Raw genomic sequence first — 5,871 nt, forward strand, 5'->3', positions numbered from 1 at the left:
CCCTAATCAGTCTTCAGAGGAAGCATCAAGTTGGCACGCTACAGTGTTGCCATGTCTGTGGTTTGCCGCGGGTTGAAGCGACTCCAAAAACATGATATTTATCCCCAGGAATGCAAATTTTAGCAGGGGAACCCCGCCAAAAACATGTATCTTACCCCCCGAAATGTGATATTTAACTGGGGACCCCCTCGAAACACGATTGGGCTAGTTTTGGGCTAGTTTTGAGTAGTGATTGGGAGGGTTGTCTTGTGAAAACCTGGCAACCCTGTCTTGTCGGCAGGGATTTAAAACTTTAACAAGACTCAAACTGACACAGGCAGAGTGAAAGACTGCATTTTTTCGATCAGGTAGGGTACAAGTGATTTCAAAACATTTCAGCCGGTTTATATATATATCGTGTATATATTATTTATCTCGTATAAGATGCATTTGGTTGAGTTGTGCTGCAGTAAAGCGCTTCATTGTACTACTACGGTGATTATCTCTTCAGCGCGCAGCGCGAGCAGGACAAACAACAATGCAGAATATTAATAATTATGACTGGGACAGTCATATACATAACATTATAATGAAAACACTATTATAATAAAACCCTGTGAATTTTTTGAGTTTAGTTGCTGTGTTTCTGCACGTTGTTGCGTGAAGAACGCGTCCACTAAAGGAGTTCATTCAGAGCCACAGACACATTCATGCATTCGGGGCATTTTGTGCAGATAGCCTATAAGTCGCAATATTAACGTTATGTTGAATAAATAACGAAGCGAATTCTATATGATATAAATGATGTTCATTCTACTGGTCATCTTCAGCGTGCGCAGCTCACAACAGAAATGCAGAAAATGAATAACTACTGTCATATACATAACGTTATAATGAGAGCACTATTGTAAAAAAATGAAAATAATTCTTAGGGTTTTGCTGATGTTTAATGTTAACTATCTTTTAATCAGAACATAAAACATTATTTACCCCGTTTGTATCTGCGAGGCGTCCGTTACACATTTTCCCTGTGTGTTAACGTAATTATGACTGTCGAATGTCTGACTTGACTCTTGTTAATGTATTTTGCCCCGCCCCCAAAACATATGATTCAACTATAAGTTGAATATCGGCAAGATTCGAAAATTCCGATTCGACTATGAAAATCCTTAGTCAGGGACACCCCTAGTTGTGACGTTAGTGGGCAGAGGTAATGTAAATCGTCCCTACGAATAAGGCGGCCTATTTGCACTTTGTGTAAATACTAGGGCTGTTAAGCGATTAAAATATTTTAATCTAATTAATTACATGATGTGGCGAATAATTAATCGCACATCAAATTTTGCTGAGAAATTACTCCCAAAAGATAATTTAAAGTGTTTAAATTGTTGCGTAAAGCATCAAGCATCAGACATTACAAAAAGATGATAATCAATGGATTTGATCAAATTTATTACATATACTCTTTTGGACAATGAGGGTGAGTAAATGATGACACAATTGTCACTTTTGGGTGGGTGAACTATACCTTTAATCATTTATTTCATTAATTTTATTATTATTACTATGGAAATATGAAATTATTTCTTTAATGAAATGATACTCTAAATAATAAACTAAAACTGCCAGTAGGTGGTGGTAAATGTCTTAATGATTAAGTCATCGGGTCATTTATTCATTCATTTGAATTTTAACACGTTATTTTTCACCGTAATTAATTAATCTAATTAACGCATCAAATTACCAGCTCTAGTAAATACACATTCTGTTAATTAAAAGGCAGCAGACTACAGAAAATGGCATATACTCCAGTAATTTTTTTCTGGGGGAGGACCCACCCACATTTATTTTGCTTCCGATGCCCATGTATATATATATATGTGTGTGTGTGTGTGTGTGTGTGTTTGTGTGTGTACAGTATAAATCCCCTAAGAAAAGAAGCTAAAAGGTCAAAGTATGATTTCCAATTAATAAAAATAAGTATACAACTGTGTACAACATATAGGCTACTATAATTTAAAATGTATGTAGTAATCTTCACACTAAGGGACAGCAAAGACCTCCTCAAAGAATGCAACCTTTATAAGAATAAGAGATGGTAAATGTCTTAATGATTAAGTCATCGGGTCATTTATTCATTCATTTGATTCTTCAAATGCTGATTCATTCAGGAGTGAAGTAAATGGTTCTTTATGAATGATCCATTGAATCATTAGGCTTGTTCGACTTGAAGCGGAGCATCACCATCAGATCGATCGGTGTATGACATCAAAGTACCGCAAGAGCTATAGAGAGCAGACGGCTCCTTATGCTTTTGAATCGCTCTCGTGGTACTTTGCTGTCAAACACCGATCGATCTGTGCAGCGCCACTTGAATAACGCGCCTATGCCCAATGGTTCCACGCGCCAAATGGTTCACCTAATTCGTTCAAAAACGTGAATTAAGAAATGAAATGCCGCTGTGTGTTGCTCGGAGATGAACAGTTCTGCTTTGTCTTTATATTTTCGTTGGCAAAATTGAGCAAAGCAGACAACATTATGTCTAAAATAACACAATGTTAAGCTAAAAGGTCAAAGTATGATTTCCAATTAATAAAAATAAGTATACAACTGTGTACAACATATAGGCTACTATAATTTAAAATGTTGCCAGTAATCTTCACACTAATGGACAGCAAAGACCTCCTCAAAGAATGCAACCTTTATAAGAATAAGAGAGGAAGGCGAAGAATAAGTTAATAAATTATGGATTTTTTAAAATACAGTGATTACAGTACTGGTATCTTTAATATTGAAAGTTAAGTATTTCACTATATTGCAAACTCACAAAATAACGGTGTGTGAATATCCCATCTCGTTGTTTTGGATTTCTGCCATATGTACATTAACTGACAGTCACCACTGATAAGCTACTACTAAATATATTGTAGAAACTTAATTTTCTGTAAAGTTGCTTTGCAACGATTTGTATCGTGAAAAGCGCTATACAAATAAACTTGAATTTAATTGAATTGAATTGGATAAGAATAAAACGTCAGGTCATATTTAAATCAAGGTTTTTTTCGCATTGGCCCATGGAAACCTCTGTGAACACACTTGACTTGGCCAAAAAAGCACAAGAGATGAATTTTCATTTTATTAAAAAGTGTTTAAGTACACTCATGGCGTGCACACGCATTATAGGACAGGTTAGATTCCTCAATTTCCCCTTCATGCGAGCCCCTATTACCAAGCTCCTTACCGATTAAACTCCTCTCCTCTCCTCCTCCTGCCTGTCCCTTTGACCCACATCACTCACAGCAGAGCAAGCCTGTTCTTGATAATGCTGCTGTGTACATTTCGGAACTGCCGACGACGAGACACATTTTGCTTCATCTGCCTCCAAATTTTTAAGCTACTTTTCCCTAAACTTTTCAGCACCACCGTTTTGATTTGGTCTGTCCATTTTGAGAGACTGAGAGGAAGGTGGAAGAGAGGTGAAGCAATATTTACATAGGCGGAGCAAGATCCCTTATCACTCCGTCTATATAATGCTTTGTGATGGGTCCCGCTGTCCCTGCATGATGGGCCGGTCCTTGGTTTAAAAAAAAATTGTACCAGCCCAAAAATGCGTCGGCCCAGCAGGAAAATGCCCGCTATGCCAGATTACCAGTCCAGCCCTGGTCCTGACCTTTGAAGACTGGAAATGATCTGTTGCAGAATGTCAGAAGACAGGCTGGGCAATGCCTGAAGAATTATGCGTTCAACCTCCTCAAACCAGCTAGACATTGCTCTACAGAAAAGAGAAAAGAGTGGTGCAGAATTAGTACAGGCATACCACAAACAGTGTACTCAAGCAATGGGTAGTAATCCAACATATTCCTTAGATCTACACAGCATGTTCTTTCTGCAATGCTTTGTGATAGGCCGCTGTCTCTGCATGATGGGCCAATCCTTGGCGGAAAAATAAATAAATAATTGTACCGGCCCAAAAGTGTGTCGGCCCACCGGGAAAATGCCCGGTATGCCAGATTACCAAATAACAAAGTCCTCCTTCAAGAGCCCAAATTTATAATTGACTGCTTCCAGACCATTATGCCAAGTGCCGTTCTGAATCTAACCAGACAAAGCATAGCTACTTGAAGCATATGACTTAAAGAAAGCTACAAACAAGAAAGTGGCACAAATGGCAACATGGTTTCTTGAAGCATCTTGGAGACGTTGCCACAGTTCTTCTGGGTTTAATCTGTCTCCGTTTCTTCTGTTTCTTCATGTAATCGCATATAGATGATGGTGAGATCAGATCTCTGTGTGCAGGTATAGGCCAGGGGAATAATATGCGACGTTTGCGGAATAAAGGGGTAACAACCTGTAAAATTACAAATCATTTATACTGTAAGTATTTTGAAACTAAGAGATACCTATTCTAATATTATGTGGTATGTATGGCCTAAACAACAATCTTATGTTTGGGAATGATTTAGAAAGACGATATATACAGGTACTTTTTATAATTTTATATTGGTATTTTATTATAGGCGTATAGGTATTTTTTAACCATGGGGTACACATTCTATTATTAAAGGATGGACATGATGGAGATTACTGAACAACAAAACTAGACACCTAGTGAAATGAGTTAATGAGTTTCTGCTATGATTTATAATTCACGAGTCTACTTACCTTATGAAAGCTTATTCGTCGATTTAAGCAACTTCACACCAGCAACTTCTCAACACCACTACATCAGTCGCTGCTCAATGTTGTGAGAACATACTCGGACAAAACCCTCCAGTTTTAAAGTTGTTCCTCGTCTGCGCTTCAATTAGTTTTCTCCTATTTTCCACCCATGTTCCCGTCTTAAGCACCGCAGTCACGGATTTCATCGCACACAGAACCATTCACGTTTGAACTCATCCCCGCCTCTGCATGCATGACCTGACAAATATGTGTTAATAGCAGATTTACCGTAATTTACATGTCATCATGACTATGTTGTTGGTCTAAACAATACATAATTTGTATTGAGTTAATAAATGCAATTACAAAATAATAAAAATCACCTGCACAACAAACACCCCACATCTTCCTGCACTATGTGGACAATGATGCTGGGTTTCCATCTTATATTTATCCAGTCCCTTTTGCCATGTAAATTGAAGCGTCTTAAAATATTGTCATAGGAAAACATGTTCATTTTTTTAAGGAAAAAGGAAAGAAATATGTGACAAACATGAGGAAACATGATATTTTTGTCACACATGAAAACGTGTGTCTGCTAGTTTTGAGCCCTTGAGCTAATTCGAGGCATCAGCTGGGTCAACAACAAATATTTGCTCTGACATGCATGAAGGAACTACAAATTCATTTCTCAGGTTGGTTCCATAACAGTGAAGTTAAAATAATAAATATAAGTTACTGTTATTTTTAAAAATGTAACCACATAATCAAACCTAAACACAATATTCACAGTTGATCTCTATAGTATAACTGTTTTCATTGAATTAACAATACTAAAACTATGGAATGACTCAAATTTTCAACTTCCAAATGGTTTTGCTTACCACAAACTTCCAGTGATGGCTACAAATCCCACTGCACCATCATCAAGTTTTCCTGTAAAGCAATTTAAACTGTTACAGTGAATGTAATACAACCTGTTATACATTTGCAGATTAACAGGCTGTAGTAACATACATAATTTGCAGACTGATTCATTCAAAATCTGTTTTAGTATGTAATGACTTTGATTACTTAATTTTAACTGTAGGGAATTAATTATTATTAATTCATTCAGGTTTATTTCTAGCTCAGGTTTTGAAAGAACTCGATCTGAGAATTCGAGGTCCACCTGATCAAAACTGATTTTGAATTTAAATGGTTTACACTCTATCAGCTACTCGGCCAGCGAGA

This window comes from Sinocyclocheilus rhinocerous, unplaced genomic scaffold (assembly GCF_001515625.1).
Source record: "Sinocyclocheilus rhinocerous isolate Xijiao unplaced genomic scaffold, SAMN03320098_v1.1 scaffold1843, whole genome shotgun sequence".
Classification (NCBI taxonomy): Eukaryota; Metazoa; Chordata; class Actinopteri; order Cypriniformes; family Cyprinidae; genus Sinocyclocheilus; species Sinocyclocheilus rhinocerous.